The 21,673-nt window shown below is 39.1% G+C and overlaps 2 protein-coding genes across 2 annotated transcripts in view; one reads left to right on the forward strand and one right to left on the reverse strand.

Moving 5' to 3' along the window:
• Window positions 1-21,673, forward strand: part of LOC127442946 (gastrula zinc finger protein XlCGF7.1-like) — an 898,889-nt gene that overhangs the window by 455,504 nt on the left and 421,712 nt on the right. The gene's annotated exons all lie outside the window — the stretch shown is intronic.
• Window positions 1-21,673, reverse strand: part of LOC127442167 (oocyte zinc finger protein XlCOF6-like) — a 57,142-nt gene that overhangs the window by 6,850 nt on the left and 28,619 nt on the right. The window lies entirely within an intron of this gene.

Raw genomic sequence — 21,673 nt, forward strand, 5'->3', positions numbered from 1 at the left:
AATGTGGAAAAAGTGAAGCGCTGTGAATACTTTCCGGATGCACTATACCTCTAGTATTATTCAGATAGAATGATTTTTTTAGTATACAACCTACATTATGGCCCTTCTCTGTTCTTGGCAAATACCTTTAACAAATACTTTTATAGGTAGTTAAAAGGATACTTTAACCAAAAATTTTAATTCTTTCATGATTACTCATATGACAGATGGAAAATATGTTGTTCCAAGTGGAACATAAAAGGAGATGTTAGGCCGAATGTTAATCCCAGGGCCCTATTTTAAAAGCTCTAAGCGCAGCACTATGCTAAGTCATACATGCAAAGTCAATGGCCATTGCCAAGAAGTTGTCCCTGTTGAATGTCAGGCATATTTCTATGACAGTGACACGCTCCTTATACACGCATGGAAAATGTGATTCTCATCAGGATTTATCGCACTTATGAAAATAGATCCTCCAGTCACCATTCACTTTTATTCATATTTGTTCCATACAGTGAAAGTAAATGGTGACAGAGACTAACAGTTTGCCTTACATCTCCTTTTGAGCTCCATGGATGAAAGAAAGCTACATGGGTTTGCAAAAACATGAAAATGAATAAGTGTTGACAAATTTTCATTTTGGGGTCAACTATTCCTTTAAAAGTTCAATGAAAAAAACATAAATGTCAAAATATTAGTAACTACAGTCCTGCCCAACACAAAATAGGTATTGTTTGAAAGCTTAGAACCTATAATTTCCAATGCATGTAGGCATTATGACCAAAACTCAGCAAGTGCTTTGAAATTTGCAGACAAATAAGAAGTGTTCCATTTTGATCATTAATAATAAAACAAAATTGCAGTTTACATATTATTGCAATCAATAAAAACATCAAACTCATCAAATAGTCATGTGTCATATGTTGTTGGCAATAGGCTTGCCATGATATACAGTGTTACCAGTTATACTTGGTTCATAGGACAACACCGGTGCAAAATGTTATACCGGAAATATGGGTAAACATTATGAGAGAAAAGTACTTAATGGCAACCGTTCCTATATTAATAGCCAAACGAATAGAATTGCCTATATAAAGTCACCTAACGAGTTTCGACTGTTATACAAGGCGGTGTGTGAAAAAAGCTCGGAGGATCATCAGAGACTCCAGCCACCCGAGCCATGGGCTGTTCTCACTGCTACCATCAGGTAGGCGGTATCGCAGCATCAGGACCCGCACCAACCGACTCCATGATAACTTCTTCCCCCAAGCAATCAGACTTCTGAACTCTTGATCTCCCACTATCAAAATACATCAGCACTGCACTTTATTACCCTTACTCTTATATCTCACACCGGACTGTCATAAATTATATTATTATTATTATATTATGTTCTCTCTTAACAACTGACTATCAACTGACAGCCTGAATGTCAATACAGTACAATACTGTACATTCTAAATATATACACTATATTGCCAAAAGTATTCGCTCACCTGCCTTTAGACGCATATGAACTTAAGTGACATCCCATTCTTAATCCATAGGGTTTAATATGACGTCGGCCCACCCTTTGCAGCTATAACAGCTTCAACTATTCTGGGAAGGCTTTCCACAAGGTTTAGGAGTGTGTTTATGGGAATTTTTGACCATTCTTCCGGAAGCGCACTTGTGAGGTCAGACACTGATGTTGGACGAGAAGGCCTGGCTCACAGTCTTCGCTCAAATTCATCCCAAAGGTGCTCTATCGGGTTGAGGTCAGGACTCTGTGCAGGCCAGTCAAGTTCTTCCACACCAAACTCGCTCACCCATGTCTTTATGGACCTTGCTTTGTGCACTGGTGTGCAGTCATGTTGGAACAGGAAGGGGCCATCCCCAAACTGTTCCCACAAAGTTGGGAGCACGGAATTGTCCAAAATCTCTTGGTATGCTGAAGCATTCAGAGTTCCTTTCACTGGAACTAAGGGGCCAAGCCCAGCTCCCGAAAAACAACCCCACACCATAATCCCTCCTCCACCAAACTTCACAGTTGGCACAATGCAGTCAGACAAGTACCGTTCTCCTGGCAACCGCCAAACCCAGACTTGTCCAACAGATTGCCAGATGGAGAAGCGTGATTCGTCACTCCAGAGAACGCGTCTCCACTGCTCTAGTGTCCAGTGGCGGCGTGCTTTACACCACTGCATCCGACGCTTTGCATTGCACTTGGTGATGTATGGCTTGGATGCAGCTGCTCGGCCATGGAAACCCATTCCATGAAGCTCTCTACGCACTGTTCTTGAGCTAATCTGAAGGCCACATGAACTTTGGAGGTCTGTAGCGACTGACTCTGCAGAAAGTTGGCGACCTCTGCGCACTATGCGCCTCAGCATCCGCTGACCCCGCTCTGTCATTTTACGTGGCCTACCACTTCGTGGTTGAGTTGCTGTCATTCCCAATCGCTTCCACTTTGTTATAATACCACTGACAGTTGACTGTGGAATATTTAGTAGTGAGGAAATTTCACGACTGGACTTGTTGCACAGGTGGCATCCTATCACAGTACCACGCTGGAATTCACTGAGCTCCTGAGAGCGGCCCATTCTTTCACAAATGTTTGTAGAAGCAGTCTGCATGCCTAGGTGCTTCATTTTATACACCTGTGGCCATGGAAGTGATTGGAACACCTGAATTCATTTATTTGGATGGGTGAGCGAATACTTTTGGCAATATAGTGTATATATATATATATATATATATATATATATATATATATATATATATACTTTTTTTATATATTTTTATTTTTAATTTTTATTGAATAATGTGTATCTATATAGTAAAAAAACAAAACAAAAAAAAAACAGCGTATTGTATACTGTACAGTGTATGTTATTATTTGTATACTGTTGAGTGTAATTATGTGTATATCAGATGTTTAAATTGTGTTGTGTTAATTTGATGTTATTGTAAATTGGTATATGTCTCATCACTGTCACGACTGCTATGTTGATCGGAACTGCACCCAAGAATTTCACACACCATTGCACTTGTGTATATGGCTGTGTGACAATAAAGTGATTTGATTTGATTTGATTTGATTTATCTCTCTCCACATGGAATGTAAATGGGTTGGGGCACCCCATAAAAAGAAGGATGGTTATTACTTTTCTTAAATGTAAGAAATATGATATAGTGAAAAATTTGGGAAGATATGGGGTGGACATGTTTTCTTTAGTGCTGGCACAAGTAAGAGCAAGGGAGTCATTATACTGATTTATAAACATCTACAATTCAAATGTCTCAAACAGACTAAAGATAAATTAGGTAGAGTCATTATTGTTTTAGCTGAAATTCAAGGGCAATTGTTGAATTTGGCTAATATTTACGCACCTAACGCTGATGATCAGGGCTTTTTTATAGATCTTGAAGGGATGCTGCAAACCGCTGGCACCCCTCATGACATAATATTGGGAGGAGACTTTAATCTTTTGATGGACTCAGTCCTTGATCACAGTGAAGCAAAAGTGTGTAAACCCCCTAGAGCAACATTGACGCTTCACAGGATGTGTAAAAATCATGGTCTTACGGATATTTGGAGACTTTTGATCCCATCTGGTAGGGACTATAAATGTTTTTCATCAGTCCAAAAGATTTATTCTAGAGTAGTTTTTTTTTTTAATATCCAAATCCCTAATTTCATCTGTTGTTGATTGCTCAATTGGAAATATCTTTGTCTCAGATCATGCCCTGGTGAGTTTAGAGGTGTTGCCATATACAGAGAAAAAGAAATCGTATAGTTGGCGCCTTAATGTGTCCCTTTTGCAAAATCCTGATTCCCAACAAATGTTAAAGACTGAAATCAGTGTTTATATGGAGACCAACTGGTCCTCAGTATCCTCTGTGGGCGTGGCTTGGGAGGCACTTAAGGCGGTTCTTAGGGGTCGGATCATACAGTATGCCTCATTCATCAAAAAATCCAAAGCACAAGAACTTGTGGAGTTGGAAGAGAATATTAAAAGTGCAGAGGCAGAGCTGAAGCGCTGTATGTCAGCTGATGGCCTCAGAGAATTGACCCGATTGAAATATAGATATAATACTATTTTGTCGCGGAAAGTGGAGTTTTGTTATTCAGGGCAAGACAGGCATACTTTGAGTTGGGTGACAAAGCAGGGAAGCTTTTGGCTAGATATATAAAGCAGAGAGAGTCTCTTTCTATCATTCCCTCAGTGAAATCTGCTGGTGGTGAAATTTTTACCTCAGCCATTGATATTAATAATGCCTTTAAAGAGTTCTATCTTGATCTTTATAGTTCCACATCTTCATCTACTGATGAAGATATTAGAAACTATGTGGAACCATTAGATCTTCCTAAACTGACGATTGAGCAAAAAAACACTCTTGATTCTGAGATAACCTTGGAGGAGCTTGACGAGGTAATTAAGTCCCTACCTACTGGCAAGGCTCTGGGGACAGATGATTTGCAATCTCTCCCTGTAGATGTCCCCCTCTCTTATTTCAAGCAATTTGATAGCATAACGAAGTCCTTTATTTGGAATGTTAAACGTCCCAGATTGCATTTTAATAAGTTACATAGGCCGATTGACAAAGGAGGGCTAGGCCTACCCAAGATTTTGTTTTATTACTATGCGTTCAGTCTCAGACATTTGGCTCATTGGTCACTTCACCTGAGAGAGCCCCTCCCTGGTTTGTTATTGAACAGGCAGTTCTTGCCCCTATTTCGCCATTATAAAGCATCTCTATCAAACTAATCGGAAAAGTTAAGTTACACCCCGTTATTTCGCATTTACACTCGGTATGGACTAAAGTGTCCAGATTGTTTAAATTGGACACTTATTTAAATGTTGCCTTAAGCATATGGTAGAACCCAAGATTATGTATTGGCAAGTCCCCTTTCTGCTGGCCAGAGTGGATTGTGAGTGGGGTTGCTATACTCGGTGACCTGTATGAAAGTGGAGTATTGAGTTCGTTTGAAAACTTGGTCCAACATTTTGGGATCCCCAGACCTCAGTTTTATAGGTATTTACAATTGCGCCACCTGCTTTGTACTATTTTTGGGAGTAGCACACACACACGATGGGGAAGTTATAAATTTGGGGGACAAATATATTAAAAATTAGGTTCTGACTGGCGTGATGATTGGCAGACAAATTATTTTAAGGCGATGGAAGTCAGACAGAGCGCCACCATTTCCGGAGTGGTGTGCGGAGATGGGGAGGGTGGCGGCTTATGAGAAGATGATAGATGGAAGGCTGGGGCTGGAGGACATATTTTTCAGGAAGTGGGGTAGGTATTTGGCAGTTTTGGAGGACTCTAGTGGAAGGAATGAGGAGGGAGACGCTTAGTTTAATTATGCATTATTTATTATATATTTTATATTTTATTGTTTGTGTGTGTGTATTATTTTATGTGACCACAGGGGTGTTCTTTGAGGTAGGGTGGGGTTGGTGTTTGTGGAGGGATGTTAATGAGGGTTAAAAGTTAAATGTTGATTCGGTGTGTATATGTTGTGTTTTTCTCTGTTGTGTTTTTTCTTTGAATCAATAAAAAATGTTAATTACTAATGGCTATTTCTATTTAAATAAATGTTATATTCTTAACATTTTCTGTTTTGTCCGAGAATCCTCTTGCAGCAATGCAGGTCTTTGGCATTTAGAAGCTGCTAGTTTAGGACCTGTGAGGACTCTTTCTCAGACTAGAGACTGTGATTTACTTCTACTACTACTTTTTGTTGTGCATCTAGTCTGTCCGCTTCTCTATCCTGGTTAGAGATTATTTTTTCAATACAGTAATGCATTTTATATATTATTAATATTATTATTCACTTATTATTCTCAGCGATTTCAACAGAGCCAATCTCACCCGTGAACTGCCAAATTACAGATAGCACCTCACATGCCCCACCAGAGACAGAAATATACTGAATCACTGCTACACAACATGAAAGGATGCATATCGCTCTGTCCCTAGAGCAGCTTTGGGACTCTCTGATCACTGTCTGGTTCATCATCTTCTGACCTACAGGCAGAAACTTAAATCAGCTAAACCTTTAGTAAATACTGTAAAAACATGGAACAATCAAGTACAGCTGGAACTACAAGCCTGCTTTGACTGCACTGATTGGAGTGCTTTCGAAGCTGCAGACACCAATTTGGACGAGCTCACAGATACTGTGACATCATATATCAGTTTCTGTGAGGATATGTGCATTCCTACTAGGACTTATTTAATGTTCAACAATGATAAACCATGGTTTACAGCAAAACTCAGGCAGCTTCGTCAGGCCAAAGAGGATGCTTACAGAAGTGGGGATAAAACCTTGTACAATCAAGCCAGAAACACACTGACAAAAGAGCTTACATTGGTTAAAAGAAGCTTCTCTGAGAAGATGAAAAACAAGTTTTCAGCTAATGACCTGCATAAGTGTGGAGAGGCCTGAAAGACATTACTAACTACAAGACGCCATCTCCCAACACTGTAGGTAATCAACAACTGGCTGATGACCTGAATGTGTGTTACTGTAGATTTGAAAATCCCAGTCTCATACTCCACACCCACTCTGACCTTCACTTCACACAAACATCAACACCTCCTGCAACCACCCTCCTCCCCCCTCCTGCTACTCAACCAGTACTTAAGATCTGTGAAGAGGATGTGTGACTGGCCTTCCGGAAACAAAAGACAAGGAAATCACAGGGCCCAGATTGTGTTTCACCCACTTGTCTTAAATCATGTGCTGACCAGCTGGCCACCATCTTCACGCAGACCTTCAACAGATCACTGGAGCAGTGTGAAGTTCCCTGCTGCTTCAAATGCTCCACCATCATCCCTGTCCCAAAGAAACCCAAAATCACAAGACTTAATGACTGCAGACCCATTGCTCTGATGTCTGTGGTCATGAAGTCATTTGAGAGACTGGTGTTGGCCCACCTGAATGACCCTTTCTGGACCCCTTCAATTTGCTTATCGAGCAAACAGGTCTGTGGATGATGCAGTCAACATGATATTGCATCATATCCTGCAACATCTGGATAGACCAGGGACATATGCAAGGATCCTTTTTGTGGACTTCAGTTCGGCATTCAACACCATCATATCAGCTATTCTCCGGACTATATTAAACCAACTCTCTGTTCCCACCTCTATCTGTCAGTGGATCACCAGCTTTCTGACAGATAGGCAGCAGTTAGTGAGACTGGGGAAATTCACTTCCAGCACCTGTATGATCAGCACTGGTGCCCCCCAGGGATGCATGCTCTCCCCACTACTTTTCTCCCTGTACACAAATGACTGCACCACCAAGGACCCCTCTGTCAAGCTCCTGAAGTTTGCAGATGACACTACTGTCATCGGCCTCATCCAGGATGATAATGAGTCTGCATACTGAAGGGAGACTGAAATGCTGAAATGTCTGGTGTAGTCAAAACAACCTGGAGCTGAACATGCTCAAAACAGTGGAGATGACATTGGACTTTAGGAGGAACACCCCAACAATGACCACGCTCACCATTCTGAACAGCACTGTGGCAACAGTGGAGTCGTTCAGGTTCCTGGGCTCTACCATCTCACAGGACCTGAAGTGGGAGACCCACATTGACTCCACTGTGAAAAAGGCCCAGCAGAGGTTGTACTTTGCCAGTTGAGGAAGTTCAACCTGCCACAGGAGCTGCTGATACAGTTCTACCCAGCAGTCATTGAGTCAGTCCTCTACACTTCAGTAACTGTCTGGTTTGGTTCAGCTACGAAATTGGTTATCAGAGAACTACAAAGGACAGTTCGGACTGCTGAGCAGATTATTGGTTGCCCCCTGCCCTCCCTTCAAGAACTGTACACTTCCAGATTGAGGAAAAGGGTTGGAAAAATCACTCTAGACCCCACTCACCCAGCCCAATACCTTTTTGAACTGTTGCCTTTTGAAACAATAGACTTTAGGAGAAAATAGAATTTCAGGAGAAATGTGTTTCTTTTTGCATATTTTTAAAACCAAAATTTGACTTGCAAGTGTAAAGCAACTTGTAAGAACTTAATACCTCAGCAAATGGGGGAAAAAACCCCACTGTATTGGTAGCGCAACCATTTTCAATTGTTCTAATAAGAAAATCTGAGTACCAAATTAGCACTTTAGAATGCTTTTGTAAGGAATAGGTGACACAGTATATGTTTGCCATCATGGGTAAAGAAAAAATTGATTAAATACCACTTAAAACAATTATTTCAAACCATAACAATAATTTGCAGTTAATGATTTTGGCAGTATTTTTGATCAGATTAATGCATCCTTGGTGAAAGGAAGCATCCATTTCTTTCAAGAACAAAAATTTCTTTTCATAAAGTAACTTGTTACAATTACTTGAGTAGTTTTTCTGCAAACTACTTATTTACTCTTACTTGAGTCATAATATTTCTCAGTACTTCTACTTGTACTCAAGTGAATTCTTTCTTCAGTAACAGTACTTTTACTTAAAAAAAAAAAACAAAATCAGTACTCTTTCCACCACTGGTCAAATACTATAAACAGATGAACCCACATTTAAACAGAGAGTCCTTTCCGCTGGGCTTTAAAAACAGCATATTAGATAATCCACATTTTACAAAATTAAAGGTTTTTTTTTTGTTGTTGTGATTTTTCAGCATTTTCTTAGGCTGTGAGTCTCAGTATTAAAATCTATATCATTAAAAATTTGAACAGCTTTCTTTACAATGATGCAAAACACTTGACACTCCTTGTGTTTTTGTATCTTGTTAAAAGCCTTTAATTTTGGGTATGCCACTGAAACTTTCAAAACACCCTCAGAGCTTACAGGGTTACATTTTGTAACATTCAAAAAAGCATTTGGTATTTCATACATTTAAAATAGAGCATCATTTTTTTGAACCCTTATATACATATTAATGTAAATAATAGTATTAGAAGTAGTAGTAATAGGTGTAGTAGTAGGTAGTAGTAATAATAATAGCAATAATAATAGGAAAATGATGACTAAAGAATTCTTATGCACACATATACCTTACATCAAATATCCACAAACATCAGAGCATTTAATGTTGCAGTTTTGTTTCTTGTGCTTAAACACCTGCACTTTAAATTTACAGGTACACTATGTGCATTTTCACACTATTTATACATAGGAAGACTATGCACACAGTGTTTATATTATAGCCCTGTTTACATTGGTAGAGCCTTGCTTGCTTGTACTGTGTATTGTGTTGGATTTATTGTATTGTATTGGTGTATTGCTTGATTTTAATTATCTGAAGGCTGTATATCATTTGTTTGTAATGCACAGAGCTGGGGGAGGGTAGTAAAAAACATTTCACTGCCTCTGTACTTGTGTATCAGTATGTATGTGACAAATAAAACGTTTAACTTTAAAGCAACATTTTGGGTAAAAAAAAAATATCCCAACAAATGAGTTATATGTCAAACTCAACTAGGGGTTACACATTATCAACCCACAGTTGGGTTACCTGTTGGATTATTTTTAACCCAACTGTTTTGAGTAGTTTCTCACCTCCAGATAAGCAGATCACTATATGGCCTAGTGTGATTACTGAACTGCAAAGCTGCAATTTAATCAAATAAATGGCCTGTATCAGGGACTGAAAATGTTCCAAGGAGCAAAAACGGAAACTGAAAACAAACTACATTTTTTGCAGAACGTAACTGAAAACAGGAATGATGTCCCATTCAGATGTTCCAGAGTGTACACAAACGAAGATTTTTTTTGAAGAATATCTCAGCTCTGTTTGTCCATACAATGCAAGTGAATGGTGACTAAAACTTTGAAGGTCCAAAAAGCACATAAAGGCAGCATAAAAGTAATCCATACAACTCCAAAGGTTAAATCCATGTCTTCAAAAGCGATACGATAGGTGTGGGTGAGAAACAGATCAATATTTAAGTCTTTTTCACTATAAAGCTCCATTTTCACATTCTAATTCTTTATTTTTGGTGATTCACATTCTTCGTGCATATTGCCACTTAATGGGCAATTTATAATACTGATCTTTTTCTAACCCACATTTATCATATGGCGTCTGAAAATATGGATTTAACCACTGGAGACGTATGGATTACTTTTATGTTGCCTATATGCTTTTAGGACCTTCAAAGTTCTGGCCACCATTTACTTGCATTGTATGGACCTACAGAGCTGAGATATTCTTCTAAAAATCTTTGCTTGTGTTCAGCAGAAGAAAGTCAAATACATCTGGGATGTCATGAGGGTGCGTAAGGGTGCTTTCACACTTGGTTCGATTGCCTGGACCAAACCAGAGTTTGTTCCATCCCCTCCCGCTGCCCGCGCTGGTCTGTGTTCACATGTTATTTGGGTCTGAACCGCAGTCCGTTATGTCATCAACGTGAATACAAGCGGCAGTTGTTTACCACTGTAACCAGGTAACAACTCGAGAAGAAGTCACTGTGTTAAGTGAAGTAATAAAGTTCATCTCTTTGGATTTACCACTAAAACTTGCCATGCACAGAACAACACTTGTGTTTATCTGCCGCGGATGCATTGAATGTGCAATGATGTGATGAATATTAGCGTTTGAATGTGAACTGCTCTCTGAAGGCGGTGTATTTGGACACAAGCAGGTATGAGAAATGCATTATACCATAATAACTGCAATCGCGAGCCTTCAAAGATGCGAATTATACGTCATCACAAGCGGTTCACTTCCGCGATTTGGTAAGATTGCGTTCATATCAGCAGCGAACTGTACCAGAGATCACTTGAACCGTACCCCAGACCAGTGTTTCCCAACCTTTTTTCTGCTACGGCACACTTTTTACGAATAAAAAAAAAACACGGCACACCACTATCAAGTCACGTAGGTATGCTACATGACTTATATGTAATGAGGTCACAGGTGGCAAGAGCGCTAATTGGGTAATGAAAAAACAACAAATTTGCTTCTTTTCTAATTTGTTGATTTGTTCTTGCAAATGAATTCTTGCACTGCCCTAGCAAATTACAGGAATACAAACTCATGAAGGGCAAAAAGGTAAGAGAATCACTGGTCCACAAAATTTGTTTTTTTAAACAATTAGCTAAAAGCACCAATTCCAGTGATTTTAATGAAAGTAGAGCAAATTAATCTGCCAAGAGACTTTAGTGTTTAAGCATTCCTTCAGTTTGAGCATTATTTTTCATCCAAAAAGACAACAGTAATAGTCTAATAATAGTGAGTTTTAATAACGTTCTTCTCCTTCATTAAAACTTTTATGACTGCAAATCTACTGACTTCAGTAAAAGAATTATAAACACAAAGCAGATCTACAGTATTATTTTCCTACAGATTTAAATTGCTGAGCATGACTTTTATCAGAAAAGAGGACAATAATAGCCTAATAATAATCATTTTGAGTTTCAATAATGTTTTTTCATCATTGTAAAGCGCATTTTACATGAGTTGAATCGAGGCGTCAACGCTCCGTTCAGCGCCAGCGTCATGGAGGGGCAATTTTCAAGTTTGCCATGCAAGAAAGTGGGAGATGTGCACAATAAACACTGAAAACATGTATCTGGAAGAGAGAGAGAGAAAAAAACTGGCTGTTGCTTTGATAGCAGAAAGTAATAGAAGGACTCGTTTATGTTTAGGTCTTATGCGTTTTCTTGGTGAATTTAAATTAGTTCAATAACTGGGGTTTCTGATACTTGGAAACAATAAGGTTATATTTAATTAAAAGAACATCCAATATCTCTTCACCAATTTGGACAGTTTTTCAATATTTCTTGTTGCTTAGTACTCTCAAAGACATTATTGGTGAAGCAAAAACATGTGTGGAAATAACTTTGGTGTAAAGTGACGTCACTTCATAGACTTCGATGTATTCGGCAGCGCTGACGCGAGTCATGTGAAAGCCCCTTCATGTGTAAAAACATCACTCACTTTAACACATTTATCATAGCTCTTCCACCCTTTTCGCTCCTTGATGAACAACGCAGACGAAAGATCCCAAAGTGAACAAACAACATGCCCCTCTCATTCAGACGGTCGATGCATGTACCAAGTCATTCAGCTCGTTTACAAATGAGAAGTTTCATGAGTGTCTCTTCTTCAGAGTTCAAGCTCCACTGTGTGGAAACACTGCCCCAGACCACCTTTTCAGGCACTACCGGGTGCGCACCCGAGTTCGGAAAACAGCTTTCACATTATCCAAACGAACCGCACTTAGACGTCATTCGACCCCAAATGTGCTAGTGTGAAAGCATCCTAAATTATAAGAGAATTTTCATTTTTGTGTGAACTATCCCTTTAATTCACGTTGTGGATGTAGCCTTCTGTAACATGCAGAAGACCTTTTAGACAGCTAAATATAAAAACTATGTATACATACACGGTTAATCCAGATAAAAGGAAAAATATTGAGGTAAAAAGTACGTTTCAGTTGTTTGAGTCTTCACTGAATTCTTGTTAGATATGATGCATTGATACATATTTAATGCTGCCGGGCTCTGACCGAGAGGCAGATCTCTAATTAATACAAATAATTAAAATAAAATAATAAAATAATTTTTACGTTTAAAATAAAATAATTTGGCCCACATAAAATTATGTTTAGTCCAGACACGCCCAAGCAGTGTGTGCATGCATGCTGGAGAGAGATTTTGGCTATTAATTGATTTTAGATGGCCAGATGTATTTTTGAAATATTTTTATTCAAATATTTAATATTAAGTACACATTTATTGAAAATACATTATTTTATATAGGCTACTGTATACTTTGCTGGTTATGATTTCTATGGTGATAAATGCTGAGAATAATTTTTTTTTAATTGCTCAAGTCCCTTATTTTGTGCATTTCTTTGACCAGGTCCCTTTTTTTCCCAAGAGGTCTGGTAACACTGTAACTGGTACATCACCCACCCTTCACAGAGTATTGTCATTTAAAAAAAAAAAAAAAAAAAAAAAAAAGAATGTTATTAATCGTTCTTTATTTTCGTTTTGGCAGCAGAACGCTGGATCTGAAATGAAAAACATTTTGTTTTTAGACCCTGTTTAGTATGTGCTGCAAGTTTCAAAGTGAATGAGCACTCTGCTCACGCTAATGATGCATGTTTTCAGTGTATAAGTGGCTGGCTTCACACAATAACTTTGAAGCATGCAGCACATGCAGACTATTTTTATAAAATGAAATCTCAGCCTTTTATGGTTTAATAAATCACATTTATGGTTTAATAATCACACAGGGCAACCCTCTACGGACACGTTGGAGAAAGAATCGCTATTGGATAGTAAATTTGTGGTTTTACTCACCAGACTTTTGATGACATATAAGCGTAATGCAACTGAAAACTGAAAAAGGTACCAAGATGGGGGCACTTTCACATATACAGTACACAGTTTTCACATGACTTCATGCAATACTGTATGCAAGATTGTACATTTAATTTTATATTTCACTTTTGATCATTTTAATCACATTTGAAAAATTTCACATTCTATCAATTTATAAGGTCATAAAATTTTATTTTTAATAATGATGCAAGCTGTTGTCACTTTTAAAAATTTCATACACATTTTTAACTAGGGCTGGGTATTGATATAGATTTCCCGATTCGATTCCGATTCACAAGCTCTCAATTTGATTCCGATTTGATATTGATTCATATGGGTATTTTTCAATTACAATGTCAATTTTTATGACATATTAAAGAAATTCCCTCTCAGCTAATGCTGTAAATTATACAGCAGACCTTCTAACTTGGTGCATTATTAAATTAAAAATTTTACACATTTTTACACATCATTAGTTTTTCATCATTTGTCACATTTTAGCTTTTTTTTTTTTAAATGCACAAATTCCATGTCTTCCATTAATATGGCTTAATATATGATAAATTGCAGATATTATATTGCATATACTCTGTACACTCACTGACCACTTTATTATGTACACCTCTACACCTACATATTCATGCGATTATCTAATCAGCCAATCATATGGCAGCAGTTCGACAAATACAATCATGCAGCTATGGGTCAGGAGCTTCAGTTAATGTTCACATAAAACATCTGAATGGGGGAAAATTTGATCTCAGTTATTTCAACTGTGGCATGATCGATGGTGCCAGATGGGCTGGTTTGAGTATTTTTGTAACTGCTGATCTCCTGGGATTTTCACATAGAACATTATCTAAAGTCCACTGCCCACTGCAGCCTCAGTTTCTTTTCTTGATGGCACAAGCAGAACCCCGACATGATCTTCTGCAGTTGTAGCCCATTCGCCTCAAGGTTTGACATGTTCATTCTGAGATGCTATTCTGCTCACTGCCTATCCCATCTCAGAGCAGAGCGCATCACTTGATGTGAGCTTCGGTGATGTGACGCGACATACTTACTTGAAAACCAGGCTTCAACTGCAAATGTTTTTAAGGCATATCAAGCACTGGACGTCAGCTTTGGTGGCCCGATAGCAAAAAAAATTTTTGCATGTGTTTTACTACTAAGGATTTAAGAACCGATATAGAGATAGTTCAAATTAAGATCGTGATGCATCGGAAAATCAATATTTCTACCCACCCCTATTTTTTATACAAAATATTCACAAGGACGGAACCTAATAAACAAAACAGAATTACACATAAAACAATTATTTACATTTATTCATTTGGCAGACACTTTTAACCAAAGCAGCTTGCAAAATGAGGAAGAATACAATATAAGCAATTCATCTAAAAGAGACAGTATACGAAAAGTGCAGCATTACAAAGTTTCAATCGCATCAGAAAAATAATATCCAAGACAGAGATTAAAGTGCAACAATAATATACAGTATATATCTATATTTTTTTATGAGAATATGGTTAAGTGCTCATGGAAAATATTTTTTGAAGATAGAAAGGGAGTCTGCTTCACGGATGGATTTGGGAAGGTCGTTCCACCAACGAGGTACAGTGATGCCAAACTGATTTGGTGCCTCTTTGTGTTGGTACCACAAGGCGCCGCTCATTTGCAGACCGCAGGCTTCTGGTGGGACCGTAGCTCTGCAGGAATGATTTTATGGAAGCTGGAGCAGACCCAGTGACTTCTGTATGCCAGCATCAGAGCCTTGAACTTGATATGTGCAACAATCAGCAGCCAGTGTGCAGAGGCAAGGAGGGGTGTAACATGCACTCTTTTAGGTTCGTTGAAGATAACTAGTTTCTTAACTGCTGTTTTGTGCACGGTATGGACAAACCATCCCTAAATTGTCAATTTTGGAAGAATTGAAAGGAATCAAAAGAATTAATATTCCATTTGATTTTATGAGCTCATACGTAATTATGCATTTCCATGCAGGACTTGTGCCAACAGCCTAAGAAGTTGGACTCCTCTACTTGCAAGTTGAAAGGTAAAATGTACAGTACATGTTAAACTCTTAACCAAGTTCTATAAGCCAGCACTGTGGAAAGTCTTGCGAGAGCGCATTTGCTTCTAGAGGAATGGTCAGAGTAAACCTCGTGAGAGTTTCGCAGCTCGGGGGTTACAGTCTTGAAAAATGATCAAAAGCGAAAATGCAGCATTTATGTGAAACTAACTTGCTTTAATTACATTTAGTATAAAAAGCAGCTAATTTATTATATATTGACGATGAAAACAGCTGAGACATGCACACCTCTGTATATACAAGTGTGTTGTGGTACTATCGTGGAGAAATCCACAAGAATGAGTGCAACATCATAAAAGAACTTGCTGAAGTTCATAAATGCATACTTTGGTATGCATCCAGTTAGTATCTGCATAGTCCACATCCCCAAAAGTGATGAAGCAATCGCCCTCTTGGTTATAACCATATTAATAAAGTGGTGTCAAACACATGGAAGAGTCCAAAATGGTTCAACATCTGGCTCTTGCAGTCTTGTGCATACTTTCAAATTCGTGATTGTCATCGGAAACTGGATCTACGAGTGATGGGGTCACAGAGAAACCTAGTTCATTTCCCCCACTCACGGCAATAATGACAAAATGAATGATGGACGGATACAAGCAATGGAAAATATGCATTTGTACTTTGTTGTGTATTAAGCACTTTATAAGCATTATGTAGGGAAAAGATATGATTTGCCAAAAGTAATTTTTTTTACATCTACAGAGTTATGCAATATTTAAAAAACATATTCAATATTTAAAAAGTTGTATGAGCCTAAATGTTATGGTAGTGCACTGCCTGGCCAAAGAAAAGTCACCGTTTAGATTTAAATAAGCAGATACTTAAGAGCTTATGATTAGATCATAATTGTAGTGATTAATATGTTTCAGCTGGCAACAATTCTTTTAACCCTAACTGATGCAGTGCATAGCTTCTCATTTCTGAAACAATCATGTTGGAAGACGTTTCCCTTGGTCATGGAAAAGATGTTAACGTGTTTCAGAAGGGGCAAAGAAAACAACTAAGTATATTGCTGAAATCACTGGAATTGGGTTAATAACTGTCCAACGCATTATTAAAGCCTGGAAGGATAGTGGTGGACCATCAGCTTCGAAGAAATGTTGTTGGAAAAAAACTTGAATGATTGTGATCGGAGATCACTAAAACGCTTGAAGTCACATCATAAATAAAATCAACAGTAGAACTCACGGCTATGTTTAATAGTGAATGTAAGTATATTTACACACACAATGCAATGAGAATTACAGGATTGGGACTAAACAGCTGTGTGGCCACAAGAAAGCCACTTGTTAGTGAGGCTAATTGGAAAAAACAACTTAAATTTGCTAGGGAGCATAAAGATTGGACTGTGGAGCAATGGAAAAAGGTAATGTGGTCTGATGAGTCCAGATTTACCCTATTCCAAAGCGATGAGCGTGTCAGGGTAAGAAGGGAAGCGCATGAAGCGATGCAACCATCATGCATATTGCCCACTGTAAGTGCCTCTGGAGGCAGTGTTATGATCTGGAGTTGCTTCAAGTGGTAAGGTCTAGGCTCAGCAGTGTTATGCGGCAATAAAATGAAGACAGCTGACTGCCTGAAATGTACTAAATGACCAGGTTATCTCATCAATGGGATTTTTTCTTCCCTGATGGCACAGGCATATTCCAGGACGACAATGACAAGATTCAACGGGCTTAAATTGTGAGAGAGTGGTTCAGGGAGCATGAGGAATAATTTTCACACATGAATTGGCCACCACAGAGTCCTGGCCTTAACACAATTAAAAATAATGCAACTCTGGACGGAAATAGATGTTGTACAAGGTTATCAAAACAATACCATGACGATTGTGCGTTGTAATAAAGGCTAAAGGCTGTCCAACGAAATATTAGAGTATGCGAATATTTTTTGGGCCAGGTAGTGTATAATGTGTGTTTTCTAAGTGTATTTACTTAGAATCAAAATCAAAAGTAACAGTCAGTATCTGGTGTGGCCCTAGCCCTCACCCTCCAATCCAACAGGTCCCAGACATCCTCAATGGGATTGTGATCTGGGCTCTTCGCTGGCAATGGCAGAACACTGACATTCCTGTCTTGCAGGAATTCACACACAGAACGAGAAATATGGCTGGTGGCATTGTCATGCTGGAGAGTCATGTCAGGATGAGCCTGCAGGAAAGGTACCACATGAGGGAGGAGGATGTCTTCCCTGTAACGCACAGCATTGAGATTGCCTGCAATGACAACAAGCTCAGTCAGATGATGCTGTGACACACCGCCCCAGACCATGACGGACCCTCCACCTCCAAATCAATCCTGCTCCAGAGTACAGGCCTTGGTGTAACGCTCATTCCTTCGATGATAAACACGAGTCTGAACATCACCCCTGGTGAGACAAAACCATGACTCGTCAGTGAAGAGCACTTTTTGCCAGTACTGTCTGGTCCAGTGAAGATGGGTTTGTGCCCATAGGCGATGTTGTTGCCGGTGATGTCTGGTAAGGACCTGCCTTCAGCCCTCAGTCCTGCCTCTCTCAGCCTATTGCAGACAGTCTGAGCACTGATGGAGGGATTGTGCATTCCTGGTGTAACTCGGGCAGTTGTTGCTGCCATCCTGTACCTGTCCCGCAGGTGTGATATTCGGATGTACCAATACTGTGCAAGTGTTGTTACACGTGGTCTGCCACTGCGAGGACAATCAGCTATCCTTCCTGTCTCCCTGTAGCGCTGTCTTAGGTGACTCACAGTACGGATATTGCAATTTATTGCCCTGGCCACATCTGCAGTCCTCATGCCTCCATGCAGCATGCCTAAGGCACGTTCACACAGATGAGCAGGGACCCTAGGCATCTTTCTTTTGGTGTTTTTCAGAGTCAGTAGAAAGGTCTCTATAGTGTTCTAAGTTTTTGTAACTGTGACCTTAATTGCCTACCGTCTGTAAGCTGTTAGTGTCTTAACAACCGTTCCACAGGTGCATGTTCATTAATTGTTTATGGTTCATTGAACAAGCATGGAAAACTTTGTTTAAACCCTTTACAATAAAGATCTGTAAAGTTTTTTGTATTTTTACAAAATTATCTTTAAAACAGTGTTGTAGAGTACAGTACAGTGTCATGAAAATGGGACATTTCTTTTTTTGCTGAGTTATACATACATACATTATATATATATATATATATATATATATATACAGGTGCATCTCAATAAATTAGAATGTCGTGGAAAAGTTCATTTATTTCAGTAATTCAACTCAAATTGTGAAACTCGTGTATTAAATAAATTCAATGCACACAGACTGAAGTAGTTTAAGTCTTTTGTTCTTTTAATTGTGATGATTTTGGCTCACATTTAACAAAAACCCACCAATTCACTATCTCAAAAAATTAGAATATGGTGACATGCCAATCAGCTAATCAACTCAAAACACCTGCAAAGGTTTCCTGAGCCTTCAAAATGGTCTCTCAGTTTGGTTCACTAGGCTACACAATCATGGGGAAGACTGCTGATCTGACAGTTGTCCAGAAGACAATCATTGACACCCTTCACAAGGAGGGTAAGTCACAAACATTCATTGCCAAATAAGCTGGCTGTTCACAGAGTGCTGTATCCAAGCATGTTAACAGAAAGTTGAGTGGAAGGAAAAAGTGTGGAAGAAAAAGATGCACAACCAACCGAGAGAACCGCAACCTTATGATTGTCAAGCAAAATCGATTCAAGAATTTGGGTGAACTTCACAAGGAATGGACTGAGGCTGGGGTCAAGGCATCAAGAGCCACCACACACAGACACGTCAAGGAATTTGGCTACAGTTGTCGTATTCCTCTTGTTAAGCCACTCCTGAAACACAGACAACTTCAGAGGCGTCTTACCTGGGCTAAGGAGAAGAAGAACTGGACTGTTGTCCAGTGTTCCAAAGTCCTCTTTTCAGATGAGAGCAAGTTTTGTATTTCATTTGGAAACCAAGGTCCTAGAGTCTGGAGGAAGGGTGGAGAAGCTCATAGCCCAAGTTGCTTGAAGTCCAGTGTTAAGTTTCCACAGTCTGTGATGATTTGGGGTGCAATGTCATCTGCTGGTGTTGGTCCATTGTGTTCTTTGAAAACCAAAGTCACTGCACTCGTTTACCAAGAAATTTTGGAGCACTTCATGCTTCCTTCTGCTGACCAGCTTTTTAAAGATGCTGATTTCATTTTCCAGCAGGATTTGGCACCTGCCCACACTGCCAAAAGCACCAAAAGTTGATTAAATGACCATGGTGTTGGTGTGCTTGACTGGCCAGCAAACTCACCAGACCTGAACCCCATAGAGAATCTATGGGGTATTGTCAAGAGGACAATGAGAAACAAGAGACCAAAAAATGCAGATGAGCTGAAGGCCACTGTCTAAGAAACCTGGGCTTCCACACCACCTCAGCAGTGCCACAAACTGATCACCTCCATGCCACGCCGAATTGAGGCAGTAATTAAAGCAAAAGGAGCCCCTACCAAGTATTGAGTACATATACAGTAAATGAACATACTTTCCAGAAGGCCAACAATTAGCTAAAAATGTTTTTTTTTTATTGGTCTTATGATGTATTCTAATTTTTTGAGATAGTGAATTGGTGGGTTTTTGTTAAATGTGAGCCAAAATCATCACAATTAAAAGAACCAAAGACTTAAGCTACTTCAGTCTGTGTGCATTGAATTTATTTAATACACGAGTTTCACAATTTGAGTTGAATTACTGAAATAAACGAACTTTTCCACGACATTCTAATTTATTGAGATGCACCTGTACACACACAGCTGTGCTCAAAAGTTTGCATACCCTTGGAGAATTGGTAATATATGTACCATTTTTAAAGAAAACATGAGTGAGCAGGCAAAACACATTTCTTTTATTTCTTATGGGATTCATATTCAACTGTAGGTTATAACAGAATGGCATAATCATAAAACAAAACATGGCAACAAAGGAAAAAAATAAAAATGACCCCTGTTCAAAAGTCTGCATACCCTTAGTTCTTAATACTGTGTATTGCCCCCTTTAGCATCAATGACATTGTGCAGTCTTTTGTAATAGTTGTATATGAGGCCCCAAATTCTTGCAGGTGGTATAGCTGTCCATTCGTCTTGGCAAAATGCCTCCAGGTCATGCAAAGTCTTCGGTCGTCTTGCATGAACCGCATGTTTGAGATCTCCCCAGAGTGGGGCGATGATATTAAGGTCAGAAGACTGTGATGGCCACTCCAGAACCTTCACCTTTTTCTGCTGTAACCACTGGAGGGCCAACTTGGCCTTGTGCTTAGGGTCGTTGTCATGCTGGAAAGTCCAAGTGCGTCCCATGTGCAGCTTTCGTGCAGAAGAATACAAATTGTCTGCCAGTATTTTCTGATAACATGCTGCATTCATCTTCCCATCAATTTTCACAAGATTCCCCGTGCCTTTAGAGCTCACACACCCCCAAAACATCAATGCGCCACCACCATGCTTCACAGTGGGGATGGTATTCTTTTCACTATAGGCCTTGTTGACCCCTCTCCAAACATAACACTTATGGTTGTGACCATAAAGCTCTATTTTGGTCTCGTCACTCCAAATTACAGTGTGCCAGAAGCTGTGAGGCATGTCAAGGTGTTGTCAGCATATTGTAACTGGGCTTTTTTGTGGCATTGATGCAGTAAAGGCTTCTTTCTGGCAACTTGACCATGCAGCTCATTTTTGTTCAAGAATCATTGTATTGTGCTCCTTGAAACAACCACACTGTCTTTTTCCAGAGCAGCCTGTATTTCTCCTGAGGTTACCTGTGGGTTTTCTTTGTATCCCAAAATTCATCTGGCAGTTGTGGCTGAAATCTTTCTTGGTCTACCTGATCTTGGCTTGGTATCAAGAGATCCCCGAATTTTCCACTTCTTAATAAGTGATTGAACAGTACCGACTGGCATTTTCAAGGCTTTGGATATCTTTTTATATCCTTTTCCATCTTTATAAAGTTCCATTACCTTGTTACGCAGGTCTTTTGACAGTTCTTTTCTGCTCCCCATGGCTCTGTATCTAGCCTGCTCAGTGCATCCAAGTGAGAGCTAACAAACTCATTGACTATTTATACACAGGCACTAACTGCAATTTAAAAAGCCACGGGTGTGGGAAATTAACCTTTAATTGCCATTTAAACCTGTGTGTGTCACCTTGTGTGTCTGTAAAAAGGCCAAACATTCAAGGGTATGTAAACTTTTGATCAGGGCCATTCTGGTGATTTCTGTTATCATTATGATTTAAAAAGGAGCCAAACAACTATGTGATAATAAATGGCTTCATATGATCACTATCCTTAAATAAAATAATTTTTTTTGCA

This window comes from Myxocyprinus asiaticus, chromosome 6 (assembly GCF_019703515.2).
Source record: "Myxocyprinus asiaticus isolate MX2 ecotype Aquarium Trade chromosome 6, UBuf_Myxa_2, whole genome shotgun sequence".
NCBI classification, from domain to species: domain Eukaryota; kingdom Metazoa; phylum Chordata; class Actinopteri; order Cypriniformes; family Catostomidae; genus Myxocyprinus; species Myxocyprinus asiaticus.